General features: G+C 49.0%; 1 protein-coding gene across 2 annotated transcripts in view; it reads left to right on the top strand.

Annotated features, from left to right (window-relative positions):
• The window catches only part of LOC311604087 (uncharacterized protein), a 207,919-nt gene that overhangs the window by 54,347 nt on the left and 137,183 nt on the right, over nt 1-16,389 (top strand). The window contains exons 4-5 of one of the 2 annotated variants that reach the window (XR_014781377.1): nt 565-1,724; nt 3,158-3,666. The exons of the other annotated variant lie outside the window; for it this stretch is intronic. The gene's annotated coding sequence lies outside the window, so the exon portion shown is untranslated. Of the gene's footprint in view, nt 1-564; nt 1,725-3,157; nt 3,667-16,389 lie in introns of those variants that run through there. 2 annotated transcript variants of the gene reach the window in all.

Raw genomic sequence — 16,389 nt, 5'->3', positions numbered from 1 at the left:
GTGGGAACTTTGGGGGCAGCTAGATTTGATTTTGGCTGCTCATGGATAAAAGAATTAATGGGTTCCCCAAAGAGAACCCTAAGTCCGGTGGCCTGGGTTCAGTCACTTTATCTAACTGGTAGAAGGGCACGAGGCCCCTCAGATTATCTTCTGGCCTCCATGCCTGCTGTAGAATACGCACAAGCTTCCTTCCCAACTCATATGCATGCACAAGTCATAGAATAACTTTTGTTTTTTTGTTTTGTTTTTTTTGAGACAGAGTCTCTCTATATAGTCCTAGCCGTTCTGGAACTAACTATGTAGACCAGGCTGGCCTTGAACTCACATAAACCTACCTGTCTCTGACTCCCGAGTGCTGGGATCAAAGTTGTGTACCCTTGTGCCCAGCCTGTAATAGTTAAAAAAAAAAAAAAAAAGAAGAAGAAGACTAAGGTACAAATATTTCATGCTATTCTTATTTCTCTATTTATCATATAAGTCACACTGTGATATGTCTTGTATACTTTTATGTATACTTAAAAACACAGCAACCTCATCCATCCCTGCTCTCTTTCCTTTATATAGCGTAAGGTCAGGGAATGAGCAATGTGGCTGAATGTCAGTACCTGAGCAGTTACCGAGTCATCTGAAGGTTAACGCCAGTGGTGAGTTCATTGCCACAGTCTGGAATGCCACTGCAGCTCCCATTAGGGGCGGGACACCATATGTCATGTAAGGGAAAACTCAGAGGATAACACAGTGAGGGCATCAAAGCAGCTCACTTCATTCCAGCCTGTCTGAACAGTGAATGAGTCGAGGTGCTAGCTGAGACACGGGACTAACTAAGCACGCGCACTTGCTTATCACCTATAGAATGCTGAGTGCCATGATGCACTCGCAGAGGGGACTGGGGTGTGTTCAGGATGCTGCGGCCACAGTCCATAGTCTAAGCGCGCATTGGAGGCACCGAGGAGGAGAATCTTCTGAAGCTGAGCAGGCCTGGGTGTCCTGCCTGACGCACGCCAGAGGTTCATTCTTGGACAGAGCTTCTCCCTCAAGCTTCACGTAAAGACTTGGTGGACGCTCACTCCAGCCTGTCTCATACTGCGCCCAGCATCTCACAGGTGTGGCATCTACCTTACGATCTCCCATTGTCAACCGAAGAGCTCATGCTTGGAATAGTGATGACACTTGTTCCCAGCCACTCAGAGGTCCTACTCATGCCCCTGAATGCCCGAGGCCGTGTCCTTCCTGTTTTACCACACTGCCTCAGAAGAGTGAACCATCATCTCTCTGATCTCCAGGAGAGCAATGAAGGGGCACAGAGGGAAGTTGCCAAACCACATAAAACAACACCAACTGGAACTTCTGGTGCCTCTGTCTTCTAGAGTGTTGTTCCCACATGGCCCCTCCTTGGTAAGTGACACGTGTAGAAAAGATTAAACACCGTCCCTAAGGCCTCTGGGTGCTTCGTGGCCTTGAACTCTCCAGAAGAACTGCAGGCTATTTTCTCTTGGGATGCTGGCTCGGTTCAGTCTGAGGCAGCCTTGAGTCAGAGGCCTTGCTTTTATGTCAGAATTACCTGAGATCCAATTACACCATAATCAGCATCCAAAGTACACAGGAAGCGTGTTTCATCTGGTGTCCATGTTGGTTGGATCTCCATTACTGCTTCTAGGTGCCTGGACCATCTCAACCTCACTCCCATAGTGCATAGCAACGCAGACATCCAAGACTGACACTTGGTGAGTTTGGGATTAACTCTTCCTTTACAGATGAGAAGACTCAGGCTTGGAGGGCTTAAAAGAGCTACCAGAAGCCACAGAGATGACCAACATGTCACCCCTATGACCTTCTCATCTTGGTGGACTATGTTGCTGAGACTGTGTGTGGGTTCCACAGTCATGGGAGAGGAAGGCTGTGGCTCAGAAGCTCAGTGCCCTACCATTGCTTCTGATACCAGGTTGTTCTCAAACTCAGGAAAGGTCCCTGTCCTTTGGCCTCCCTTGATCATCTAAGGGACCCGAGTCGTATCCCCCAACCACAAACTGGAGTTCTACCCCCCAGAATGTGACTGTGTTTGGAGGTGTTAGACCTAGAGCCTTAAAGAGATTCTGTCAAAGTGAGATCATTGGGGTGGCCCGTCTCAGTCAGACTGTGGTTCTAATAAGAAGAGACTAGGTAGGACATAGGCGCGCAGGAAGGTGTAAGTCCATGAGACAAGGGGTCAGCCAAGGAAAGAGGCCCCGGGAGGAAGCTTGCTTTTGGATTTCCGGGCCATAGACCTCTGACGTAGGACTTTGTATGGAAGTCCCAGCAGACTAACAGAGATGAGATGATTTGTGAGGGGTCAGTCCACCTATATGAGGCTAAACACTGGTGAGCACCGACTCTGCTGTGGCCACTGTGCTCTTGTCCCCATGGCTCCCAGTTGGCTGCAAGTTGAACAGGTGACATTGGATCTTGGAATTGACCTTTGTCCACTTGGGAGATACACCCTGGGAGATAGGTACCTTACAGCCACCCTTTTCTCAAATGTCTTCTGAGGAGGGGGGTGTGGCTCCTCCATCCATGGCCCTCTTATTCAGGCAGGCTCTGTCTGATGAGCTGGTGAACTCAGCCAGACTGAAGGTGTGGCAGGTTAGAAAGCTGTGCTGAAAGGGGAGGAAAGAAGCTGGCAAGAGGGGTAGGGATGTGTCATCCTCATGTCACACCATGCAGTGACCGGCATGATGGTCTTCTAGGCCAGCTGGACCTGAGGCTAGAGAACGGAGACCCCTACCCCAGGTGGAGCTGGGGCTAGACCTCCTACCTACTTATATTTGTCCGATCAGTCTCACTGGGAAGGCACAGAAGAGCTAGATTCTTGAGATTCTGCTGTGTCTACCTACCATGAGGCAAAAACAAAACAACAACAACAACAACAACAAAACAAAAACCAAAAAACAAACAAACAAACAAAAAACCCTCCTCATTGCTATGGCGGCTGAGAGTTCTGGCCTTTTCTATCATGGTCCTTCCTTCACTGTCTGAGGCACCGTTAAGCTAATGGCTGTCACCACCTATCATGTGACAGTCACTTGGAGGGTCACGGGGAAATGCACACTTACCTCAGCCATCTGATATCTTTGTCATGTGCATTGTTTAACCCCTGGCTTTCTTTTTGGTCACCCTGTAGGCTGAGTAGTCTGGAAGCAGGGCTGGGGCGTGGCTGTCTTCCCGTGGAAATTCAGCCTTGTTGGGCGTGGCGCTTGCTTCCCAGAGCTGAGAGCCTCAGCCAGAGCTTGCCCATCCATCACAGCTGCTCCCCTTGCAGGTCCTGTCAGCGAAGGACTGTGCCGGGGCTTTCTCTGGGAGAGACCCAGCTCTGCGTAGGCCATGTGCTGTCTCTTGACCAGCTCTCAGGCCTTACCCTTTCATTCATCAGACATGGAGAGTCACTCGTACTGGGTGGGAGATGGGTGCGGTGACATCTGTTGGATAGAGGAGGACAAAGTAACAAAGCGTCACAGTGGCCCCAAGTGACAGGGGTTCAGTAACTAGAGGCACATGATGACCTTCAGTGATTGCATCCTACTGTCTATGACATGTGCACATGATGACCTTCAGTGATTGCATCCCTACTGTCTATGACATGTGCACATGATGACCTTCAGTGATTGCATCCCTACTGTCTATGACATGGGCACATGATGACCTTCAGTGATTGCATCCCTACTGTCTATGACATGTGCACATGGTGACCTTCAGTGATTGCATCCCTACTGTCTATGACATGTGCATAGGACTTAGGGACTGGTGTGCCCCAGGGCCACATAGCCATAAAGGAGCTAAGCTGTGGTCCACAGTCACATCTGTCCTGGAACAGTCCTCTTATATGGCCACACTCTCTCTGTCATAGGGGCGTTTGCTTAGTTTTATGGCCTCTAGGTCCTGGGCTTTGTGATAGAGACTTGAAGAGGCTCCCATGGTCTAGCATCCAACGCCTCCCACAACCATGGATGTATGGAACTGGTGGGAAGTCAAAGAGGGAAATATGTCTAAAAAAGAAGTATATGTTTTATTTAAACAAACAAAACCCAAAGCACTCCCATGATGCTTGCTACCGGAAAACTCAAAATGCGAAAGGTAAGACGCCAAGGGACGAGCTGTTACCCAGAAGTTTCCCTCCAGAAGTCAGCGCCTTGTACGTGCCGATGCAAGTTTTGTTCTGTTTCCCCTACACATCAGTTTTCTCGAACAGTTGTAATTATCCTTTGATTGTAGGTTCAGCAGACAAAACCTTGGTTGTTCTCATTTTCCACTTTCTTCCTGATAGCCGTACAGCTCCCATGCAGCTGTGCGCAAGCAGGACTAGTCGGAGAAAACAAAACACCCAGCGCTGCGTGCTCCTGCCCTCACTCAGAGGCTCAACGCACAGCTCCGCGTTCTCTTCCTCTTGGTCTTGTGTCTTTTAAGTGAACACATAGTTTAATATTCTTCTGTGCTGCATGGTCTGCCTGGGGGTGGAGATTTATGTGTCTCCTGGGATCTCAGGATGTAGTGTGTGTGCTCAATAAATAATAAGGCAACAAACACCTTCATGCATAATGGTTTTTCCTTATATTCTAGGATGTTTCACTTGGGTGGCTTCCCAGAAGGTACTTGATGGGTCAAAGGGGAGGATATAGTCACTTTAAATGCTTCGGTGCCGAATGGCTATAGACACTTCTTCCCAGCATGTGGTGACTTGGTTTACCAGGAGGATAAGTGACTCTGGCAGGGGAAATGTGAGGTCTGGAACCAATATCTGGCCTGGGCCTGGCTTTGCCACCTCTTCGCAGGTGACCTTGGGTAGGTGACTTCATTTCCACAGGCCTCACTTTCCTCAGATATCAAATGGGAATGACCGCAGTAGCTCACAGCACTATGGTGAGAACCGAGTGAGGACTGTGGTGCTTCACAGGGACTGTGTTTGCATTCTCTGACCAAGGGCTGCCTGTCAGGCCTCAGTCAGTTCTACAGTACTGCAGGATCCCAGGACACATGTGTGCAGTCTGCAGGACGGGTGTGTGGGACTCGGTAATAAAGGCATGCAACACCCAGGAAGACAGGTGTGTAGTATCTGGGGCAGGTATGTGGGATTTGGGAAGAGTGACATGCATGACCTAGACACACAGGCGTACATACCTGGGACACCTGGGATAGGTGTGTGACACTCAAGAACACAGGCATGTAGCACCCAGAGCCATAGGTAGACCTGGGTCTCTAGTCCCAACAATTTCACACAAGCTGCTCTCCAGGTCAAACTGCAGCTAAGACCTCGCTGGTGCTGCGGCTCCAATGAGCCCATTTCAAGTCTGTGCTGCAGCCTGACCACAAGGCTTCACTGCTTTGGTGCTTGTGGCTTTCCACACATTGCCAAATGTGCGAGCTGAGGAGAACTCAGGAGCTGGGCATGGGGCGCATGCCGGTTCTCACGGAACTTGGGGGTTGAGGCCAGCTTGGAATACATAGCAATACCAAGGCTCCTCTTAGACATACGTCCAAGCCATCCTGACCCGTCTTTGCAGAGGACGACTAGCAGTCACAAATGCTGGGCTGGGTGTGGGTGGGAGGCCCTGGGGGGCGGATGTGTTAGGGCAGACCCTCACCCCCTTTCCTGGTTCATTTATTCAAGATCTGTTTCTTGTTAAGAGTACATCTTCTTGTGTTCTTAGTTCTTAGGGTATCTGTGCCAAGGGGTGCACTAAAGATGGAGCCATGAGATCACAGCTGCATGAGGGATGCATGGTAGATTTCCCAACAGGGACCTGCCATACAAAAGCAAGAGGACGGGCGTCCTTTTGAGGCAGGACCTTTTGCACGGGATTGCATGTGGAGGACACAGGATCTGGATCCCGAGGCTACTCTATGGAGGTAGGTAGGTTCTGAGAGAAGAGGGAGGAAAGGGCACCTCAGGGAACCGGGAGGCCGCCTGGCCCAAGGGCAGGCCCTGCAGCTGCATGTCGCCCTCTTTGAGGCTGAAGCTAGTCAGGATCCCTGAGGCTCAGGTGACGGACATCTCTCCCAGCTCCCAGACCTCAAAGACATCAAAGCTTCTTGCAGCTGTGCCGAGATGGTTGGCGTTTTTTTTAATTTCTAGAAGGAAGCGGCCTTGTTGCTCAAATGTGTCCTTTCCCCGTCTCATCTGACACGTGTAACAGGAACATCTTCCCCCCATGTTAATGTGTGAGGACACCCTGGGGACTCCTCTATCAGGAATGATGAAACGGAGTGCCTGGTTGGGGTCCACACTGTTGTGGGGACCCCGTTGGTTTTACTTTCACCTGTGCCTTTAGACTTACACCTGGTGCTTTGCAAACGTGTGCAGGCACAGAGATTATCAACAGCTACAGGACACTGACTGCCAACCGTGCAGACAGGCCCTGGCTGCGAGTGGTGGGTGAACTCTAGGAGAACGGGCCACCGTCACTCTGCATTTTAATGACAAGGTCGTCAGCTTCAGGACATCACTCAGCTTGGCACACTGCTGGTAAAGGAAGAGCTGGACTCGGCTGAGAGGGATGCGATTCTAGCGTAGATGTTAACTACTGTGGAAAGGGAAGGCACATCATATCATTTGTCCAAACATGGCTCATAGTACCTTGTTGAAGAATGGGGAAAAAAAAAAAAAGGCAGGGTAACCTAATGGTGAGGTGAATGAGGGTTCCCGGCGTGTCCTCAGCTTCAGCGGGAACACAGCACACCTTGATTATGGACTCCAGCCTTCAGAACCACCACAGAGTTCATGTCTGTTGTACGAGTCATCCCATTCACGGGGCTTTGGTTATATTGGTTTGGCAAACAGATATAGTGGATGCACAGATGCCACTGTCCCTTGGCCCTATCGCTTGTCCTTCAGTCTCAACCAAGGACCCTATGATATGGCCTGGGCCACTTTCCAGCTCCCTGCCCACCTGGGATTTGCACATCAGGAGACTGTGGGTGCTTTCTCCCTCACCCCAGCTGGACCACCCAGTCTAGACAATGCTGTGGACTGAGTTGGCAGGTGCTTGGATTTGTTTTTTTTTTTTTGTTGTTGTTGTTGCTTTGTTTGGATAGTTTTGTTTCTGCTGGGAAATGGTACAGGCTTTGGGAAGAAGTGATATTCTAGGAAGAAGGAGGTTGCTGTTGACAGACTGAGGGACAAAGTGGCAATGCTCCAGAGAAAGAGCTTGGGCCAAAGATGGAGGCGGCCGTGGCACGTGTGCCCTTGCACCTGTCTGTGAGGGGCTGGGACTTCAGAACACAGGAGGAGAAATGACAGGGTGCTGTTGCCTTTGTTCCTGGCTGTTTCCACACAGGCTTGGAAAAACAAATCGAGCAGACTATCTGGCCTCTGAGCTCACATCACCGTAGCCTGTTTCTACCTGGGGAAGCCAGCTTTGGTGCGGGTTGACAGAGGTGGCTTCCTTACAGAACGAGAGCCCTGAAATGGCTTTCCTGTCTGTGTCCCCAACACTCTCACTCCCTACTATTATTTCCTGTCTACCCCCCGCCCCCGCCCCCGAGTCTCTTTTCTCAGAAGAGGTGGCAGGACAGTCACCCTCCTGGCTGTGGATAGAGGGCCACTTGTAGCCTGCACACTGGGGACATTGTTTAAGATGGTGTCACCTCTGTAAAAATATTGGTTCTGTAGTATTGCCAAGATTTCTGAGTTATCTCTCAGCCAGCACTCCTTGTACAAGTGCAGTCTTCCCTCAGACAGGTTTAATCAGTGAACCGTCTTCTGGGAAAATGTTCTCTTGGACCCCTCTTCTCTCTGCGCTGCCTGTCACCGTCAGCCACCAGGGTACCAGCTACATGAAGCTGTTCATTTGAAGCAAAAGAGTTCTTTGTCTAAGAGGCTGGGAGAAACTCATCCTTGCTGCCTCATGCTAGTTAGCTGGCCATCAGGGAATAATGTCTGCCAATGAGATTTGTAGAAGTATCCTGGCCACTCAAGGGGACTCAGTGTCTTCCCCAAAGCCTTAGGCTCTGAGAGTCCCACGAGCAAGGTCAGGGTTGTAAGCCAAGGGCTTGGAAGAACAAGCAAGAGTGTTGCAATTCCGAGGCCCTGAGCAAACTCTCCAACCAGTTTTCGCAGAATAACTTGATACAGATATCCAACTGCTAGGAAACACAGAAAAGGGGCAATGACTGCTTCAGCTTGCATCCATTGAGATAAGAGAAGGTTATTTTTCTTTTCTTTCTTTAACTTAAAAATTATTATTTAATTTTTTTATTAATTAATTAATATATTTACTTTATATACTGGTTATTGACCCTCCCTCCTCTCTTCCTGGCCCCACCCTCCCTCCCTCTTCCTTCCCCACTCCCCTATTCCTCAGAAAAGGGGAGCCCCCACCCACCTATCCACCCCAGCTCATCAAGTCTTGTCAGGACCAAGTGTGTTCTTTTCCCCTGCAGCCTGGGAAGGCAGTCCCAGGGGGATGTGATTTAAAAAAAAAAAAAAAAAAGCAGGTAGCAGAGTCCATGTCAGGGACAGCTCCCACTCCCCTTACTAGAGGACCCACATGAAGCCTGACCTACCCATAGGCTACATTTGTGGAGGGGGCCTAGGGCCGGTTCGTGTATGGTCCTTTGTTGGCACTTCACTCTCCACAGGCTCCTCTGGGCCCTGGTTAATTGGCTCTGTTGGCCTGAGAGAAGGTTATTCTTCAAGTTCTACAAATGAATACGAAACTTAAAATTGATCTAGAGTGCATTTGGAAAACTCTGAGCATGGACAGAAATGAATAAGAAAACATGCCAAATCTGGAAGTTATCTGGCTATCTATTTTAGTTATTATTATTATTATTATTATTATTATTATTATTATTATTATTATTATTATTATAAAGCAGAAAAAAATTTGTTCAATGTAGCCAAGTTGAGAAGAGGGACAGAGATCCCCTGGCCTCTGCTTCCCCAAGTCCATCTTTGAGGTCCTCAGGTGAAGAGAAAGCAGCTAAGCAGTCCCATTAAGGTGTGACCCCTCTGCCATTGACCCATCCCTGTCTGCGCTTCCTTCTCTTCCTGTAAGGGGTCTGGCAAGTTGTAAAGGTCATTGGGGAGATACCTGAAGCGACTGACTTGTCACCGTGTATGAAGGATGGCAATTCAATGGAGCTACTAATTCAGTCTTTCCCCCACGCGGGCCTTCAACGCACATGTAGCTGAGGCTGGGGGTTCCCTTACACTGTGACTCCCCTGCCTCCAGCTGAGTGCTGGGACTAGAGACCTGCACCACCACATCCAGTTCATGTGCTTCTGGGGCTCACGCCCAAGGCTTCATGTATGTGAAGCTTTCTTTACTTCTAAAACTGTTATACATAGTTATACTTCATGCCTGCTTTCTTTACTTCTAAAACTGTTATACATAGTTAGTGTCTGGGTCTGTGGTTTCTCTTCTGGCTTACCGTGTGACACTGGCCAAAGCAATTAACCTCTCTGGGGCTCAGGCTCTCTTATCATTTTCTCTGCACAGCAAGTGGAATGCTGTTGTCGGCTCATCTGTAGGGGATGGATAAAATGAATGAGCTAGCCCTGGAGAAGAGAAATAAAGGTCTCGGGGACTTAGCCCGAAAGCAGTAGAAGAGTAGGATGGAGTTTCTCCCTTACCCCTCCTCCTGGCCCCTTTCTCAGGACTGGCGTTTGCCATCTGTGTTGGGATGCCCTGTTGACTTGGCTTGTTACTCAAACCTATTGCAAGCAAATATTAGCTCAAGATAATGCCACATGAGCCACACAGAGGCCAGCTTACTCAGAAAAGACAAAAATCTCACTGTTTTCAAGTGATAGTGACTGCTTCCAGACTCGTGCATACACTTCAGTTTTGTGTGGGCGAGAACATGCCTTGGGAAACTGAGGCTCGAGAAGGGGCGTGCCCCAGGCCAGCTTTGCCATGGTGTAAGGTCTGCGCGCTGAAAGTCTTTGTCGCTGATAAGGTACTTGTTAGGGAAATGGGGACTAAATTTATTGTTGGCGTTTGGGGAGCCAATTTCCATGTTGTATTGCTGGAACTCGGAGCTGGGGAAGTGTGCTTGAAGCCAAGATGGCTTTGTGGCTCTGCTTGCCTCCGCTCGGCACCACCTGCCTCCAATCAAACTGTCCAATTACAGGAGACAATTTTTTTTTCTTCACTTTCTGGGAAGGGAGAAATTCATCCAGGAACTAACCGATTTCTGAATGTTTTCCCTTCCCACCCCTTAAAAAAAAAGAGAGTGGGGGGAAAGATAAGAAAATTCAACAAATCTAAATAAACAGAGTGCTGGAGGAGGGGGTGCCTCCTATTGAACCACTTTCAAGGTTCAAAACCCAGAAGGTTGCTGTCCACAAACTTGCATGGTTTTGACCGTCGCCATCAGATCTATAATTACCTCTTCCAATAAAGTTATTAGCCATTCAGAGAGAAAGCGTCTCTTTCTTAGCGTGCAAGGCAGTAATTAAAGGCTGTAGCTTTCACAGGTGAAATCTTGCAGAAAGTATTGAGTTTGAAGTCAAAGAATTTAGCAATCCACCTCGACATAATTGCACTTTTTTTTCTTTTCCTCCAAATAAAATCTTGTGTTTGAAACAATGAGTTCGGGGCAATGATACTATTTGTCTGTGAGCCCCAGGTCTCTTCTTTTGAAACTTTCTTTTGGCTTCCTTTTCTGAAGAGACTCAATTTGCAGCTGAGAAACAGAATGGACTTAGAAGGGGCTGGCTGGATGACATATGGCATGCCATGAACCCTAATTACACATGTGCTCACCCCTGGCAGGCGACAGTTTAATGGACTAGCAAATGAACATCTCTGGATGCCTCTAGTTTACACCTTAAGTTATTCCCCATTAGAACTAACAATGGAGCCACTCACTCATTCAGGATTTTAGGGCTCTCTCTCTCTCTCTCTCTCTCTCTCTCTCTCTCTCTCTCTCTCTCTCTCTCTCTCTGTGTGTGTGTATACGCATAAGTATGTGCACATAGGCATGGATACACACATATGCACATGCATGTACATGGGTGCAGGCTTTGTGTGAAGGCCAAAGGTCAATCTGAAGTGCAATCTCTTCTCATGTGCAACCACTCTGTTGCTTTTGTTTTCTAAGACAGCATCTCTCTCATGGCTTGTCCACTTGGCTTTAGCTGGTTGGCCAGTGAGCCTCAGGGACCCTCCTATTCCTGCTTCCCCAGGTGTTGGGGTTACGGGCATGCATCACCACATCTAGATTTTTTTTTTTACATGGGTTTGGGGCATTGAGCTTGGGTTTTCATCTCTCAGGCCTGTAGTGGGCACTTTTCACCTCACTCCTAGCAAGACCTTTGCATTTTTAAGGCTACCTCCCCAAGTTTACCCAGACGACATGGGTCCCATTCTCCACTCAGAACCCACTGAGGCCACTCAAAGGATGATTCCACTCAAGGGAAATTCTCTTGTGTGCTAGGCAGCAGCCGCTCTCCTCCTGTCGCATTCCCTCCCGGGTCAGATTCCCACAGACACCTTTACTTTTCTGCCCTTGCCCTGGGCCAGATGAGCCACTGTCTCAGGCAATCGCTGTCATGCATCGTGTGTCTCAGGATACATGGACTCCCTGATGGCCAGGGAATTTCTTCTCCTTTGGCTTGAAATGAATATGTGAAGAAAATGGTGGTTGGAAAAATAGATGAGATAATTTCCTCCTAGTATCCTCGATATTTCATTTGAATTCCTTTAGAGTCCCATTATCCCCACATTGTCCCCTAAGTATGTACCCACCTTTAGAAACTGTGCATGGTCCACTTTCCTTCACTTTAATGTGCTCTGGGGGAAATCATATACACTCTGAATTCACTTCTGACCTGTGGTCCCCAACCCTGAGGCTGGTGCTCTCATCCTACGCTGTGGGGTGACTTGGGAGAGGGATGGGGGCTTCTATATACCTGAGCTCCATAACTGAGTGTTGTGTTTTGGTTTTCTTTGAGTGTGTGTGTGTGTGTGTGTGTGTGTGTGTGTGTGTGTGTGTGTGTGTATACGGAGGACAATGGTAGGTATTGCTCCTCAGGAGCTGTCCACCCTGATGTTTTGAGACAGGGTCTCCCACTGAACCTACCGCCTCTGAGTTGGCTAGACTGGCTGGCTCCACGGCTCTTCTCATCTTTGCTTCTCCCCAGTGCTGTGAATACAAGTATGAGCCAACAAGACTTTCACACAAGTTTCGGGGATCCAAGCCATGCTTGCAAGGCAAGAACTCACGAAGCCATCTCCCCACTCTAGTACCCTGGGTTTCTACATGTGATGATGGTTCCTTCCTTTACCTTTGTTACCCCAAGAAATGGGGACAAGAACTAGGATCAGGCACTTGGATCCATTAAGCAGACATCATTGGTCATGTGGGTCTAGGCCAAGTGAAAGCTTTCTGTGCCTTAAGCACCATTCATGTTGGCTTCAAATCTGATCTACCTCGGCCAGCCTGGCCACCAAGTCACCACATATAGCAGCTCAAGTTTAAGTTAATGAGAATGAAGTAAAAGTTAAAAATTCCAAGTAGCCATATTTTAAGCACCTACAACAATAGTAAGTACAGCAATAACAATACAGAACATTCTAGAAACACTACAGAAACTTTACCGGGTAACAATGCCCTGAGTGCTCCTCTGGCTATGAATGCTGACCCCTCCCCCCTTTGCCTGTGCCGAGCCATGCCATCCATCCAGATCTTCTAGTTGACACTTGAAGCTGGATGTACCAGACTGGGCTAACAAGGGATTCTGGGAGCAGTTACCCTCAAACAGCACTTCTCAGCTCCGTAGTCTGATGTTTTTTGTGTATGAGCACCTCCCCCTCCCCAAACATGGACAAGCCTGGGTCCTATATCAGGGAACTGCAGAGATTCAGCACAATGATGCAGGTCATGTACCCAGGGACACAATAGGCATTGCGTATGGACGGAATCACCCTCAGCCCATCAAAAATTCTGCTTCTCCCTTGTCTGTCACACAGTCACCTTCTGTGTGAGCTTGTGTTCCTCCAAGCGAACTCTTTCCTGGGTCATTCTTTTCCCAGGCTAATGGGTGCCCTCTGTGTGTCTGCAGCTTCTTCCCGGGCTCCTCATCTCTAAGTGGTCTCCACATCCTCCTGGTCAGAGGGACTCTATGTGTGTGTGTGCGCGCGTGTGCGCGTGTGTCCATGTTCGTGTGTATGAGTGTGCGTGTGTGAATGTGCATGTGTGTGTGTGTGTGTGTATGAGTGTGTGTGTGTGAGTGTGCGTGTGTGTGTGTGTATGTCCATGTTCGTGTGTATGAGTGTGCATACGTGAGTGTGCATGTGTGTGTGTTGATGCCTGTGGATGTTTGTTTCCATCAGTGGACAAACTTGAGTGTCACTCCTCAGATACTGTCTACTTCTTGACAGAAGGACTCTCATTGGCTTGGACCTCTCCAAGTAGGCTAGGCTGACTGACTGGGAAGCCTCAGGCCTCTGCCTGTCTCTGTCTAACCATCACGGGGATCATGAATGAGAGCCATAACATACGCCCTTCCTTTTATACAGGGTCTGTAGATTGAATTCAGGTCTTGCAAACGCTTTACTGATTGAGTGGACTCAGCAGCCCCAGAGGTGCTGAGGCTTTCTGACATAATTTTTTTCCCACCAGAAGATAACCAGCCTGTTGCCAGCATCTTCAGGTAAAAATGCCACCTCTTTATTAAAACACGTGGGCACAGAGAGGATCAATACTACATTGTCCTCGTCCCTTGTTCTGGGTCTGCTTAGGGATCTAAACAAGTGCCACCTAGATATGGGTGGCTGTTACCCTGATGTCATCTGGTCCCAGGCTTCCCTCTATGTACACCCCCGCCCGTGCCACCTATAACCTCCCATGCCTTTGGGCCACCTCTGCTTCCAGCTTCTGAGGCCTAGTTGCTTGGCTTTGCCGGAGCACGGGGGAATCTAGGACAGGGATTGAGTCGTCCTCAGCTGTGCTCCCAGGTGCTCCCCCACCAAGGCTGGTTTCTGGAAGGTTCTTTCTTGAAAGTTTCCGGGGAGTGAGAGCGATGCTTCCTTTACCAAATCGAGATGCTGACAGAGGGAGCCTGCTGCCTCACCGTGAGGTGGTGACTCAGGGGATAACTGTGGGCAGGGGGGCTTTCCAGCAACCTAGTTAGCTGAAACCACACAGCAGCCTTCCCAGCCTGTGGGGTGACCTACTTCTCAATTCCTGCAGCTTCACCGCCCAGCCGACAGAATGCTGATGAGGAGGTCATGCTGGCCTCTGGTGAGAAAAGGGGACAGAGATGCTGCTGGTTGATTTGACCTTGCAGAGCTGTGGGGACAGGATGTCCTGTTCTTTCTAATGCTGGGAAGTGGTCTGGGTAAAGGGGACTTCCTGCTAAGCCCTTAAGTTCCTAGGTAAGGGGGACAGCAGAGGCTGCTTATTCACACTCATCCGAAAGCTTCTTTACTTAGGACTGCCTAACTAACCTTCCTGGCTGCACTTCCCAGCCAGACGGGAAAATCTCAAAGGCTTCTTCACCCAAGTCCTCGTTTTTTGTGCTTTAGAGCTGCGTTGAAAATTGTACTCTGTGAGTTGCACTGAATGGGTTCCTCAGGAGGATCTGAGGGTGGGGCATCCCAGGTGGGTGGGCACCTTCACACTGCCTCAGCCCACTCATCCTCAGAGAGATGCAGAGATGCCCAGAGTGGCCACTGGTTTCTTCTTTCTTTCTCCTGTCTGGTCTTAACCCCACAAGAGCAGCTCCTCCTGTGTGAATCTTTCCCAGGCAGTCTCTATCCCTGCTCCAAGAGGATGGCCCAGATTTCCCTTCTGGGATTCCTGTCTGTAAAAACCTGCCTAATTGGCTGTGGTTCCTCTCTTAACCACTCTCTGCTCCTTGGCTAGGTCATCCCTGGAAGCCAGTAGCCTGTTGAGCACTGTCAGCCCAAGGAAGGCAGAGGGCCTGCGGTACAAAACATGCCAGGCCACACCTACCACTTGGCAGGAACAAGACTCCGTAAGCAACGCCCCTTGACAGTTGTCACTGCAGGCTGGAGAAGGACAACATGGAGTAGTGGAATGGGGCCTGTGGAGCAGGATGGCTTGGCCTGGCCTGCCTTCCTCTGTGTTCCCTACCTGGAGGCAAGCGTGGCAGGACCTGCAGGCTGCAGGTGTACCAGAGGGAACGGGGACTCTGGTGATTTCCCTCCACATGGCTGCTGATGTTTGAGGTACACAAGGTAGGCAGGGAGGAGGTGGAGAGCTAGTTAAGGCCTGCGCTGACTAGGTTACTTGAATTTGAAGGTTTCCTAACTTCTCTGACCCTCAGTTGACTCATCTGTTAAATGGGCTTAATCATAATGCTCACGTAGAAAAGGCGTAGAAACAGCCTTAATAAATGTCCATTGGTGGAAAGATGCATAAAGAAAACATGGCCCCTACAGACAATGGAAAAATTTTCAGCCCTCAAGAAGAAGGTAGCATGGGTAAGCCTTGAGGACATTATACTAAGCAAACTACGCCAGTCACAGAAAGCAAGCACTATAGGATTTCATGTCCGTGTAGCATTTGGAAACAACCACATTCATGGACCGAGCTGATGGGCCGATAGCTGATTACCAGGCCTGGGGAGAGAGGGGAGAGGGCATGGAGTTTCCCTGAAACACCTCGGGTAAACTGCAGATGCTGGACCTCTAGGCAACAGTAATTTCTTGAACAGCTACATGTCTGCTAACACAGGCAATCTCATATTGAGAGTTCTCACCACAATAAAAAAAAAAAAGGTGTCTGCATGGGAAAAACAATATTACCCACATCACAGAGCTTGCATGGTCTAAGACAGCGCACCGAGTACATATGCATACGGTAGTCGCTAGCTGTACTTGCTAGTAGATGGCTAGGCAGATGCTTAAAGAGGAAGGTCCAGCCGGGGAATGATAGACTAGTTGGATTATTTAGACTTCTAATTTACTCTTTTTAAAAGGTACCCCCAACCCCCCACCACATCCTGTGACCCATTTTGAGGTCAGAGGGCAGCCTTAGGATTCAGTCCTCCCCTGCCAGCTTGTTGGAGACAGGGTCTCTTTGTTGTTTTCTGCTGCACATCTGGTTGGCCTGTGAGCATCTGGGGACTCTCCTGTCTCTGCTCCTTGTCACTCTGTAGGAGTGCTGCGGTTACAGGTGTGTTATGGCACCCATCTTTCATAAGGGCTCTGGGGATTTGAACTCAGAACTTCGTGCTTGCTCAGAAAGCTCTTTACTCACTGAGCCAGCTCCCCAGCCTCTAACTCACTGTTTAGATCTCAGACATTCTGGAAATATCTTATGTTTTCATTCCTAACTATAAGTTTAAGTATTGATTAGCTGTTGTCTTGTTATGGGAAAGTAGATTTAACACTGAGGGGAAGTGCTAACTCAGCAGAGTTGAGAAAGGGGCCTTGGTTTACACTT

The sequence above is a fragment of the Acomys minous genome (genome assembly GCF_964271855.1).
Source record: "Acomys minous genome assembly, chromosome: 8".
Taxonomy (NCBI): domain Eukaryota; kingdom Metazoa; phylum Chordata; class Mammalia; order Rodentia; family Muridae; genus Acomys; species Acomys minous.
This window is presented reverse-complemented; position numbering and strand designations above follow the sequence as displayed.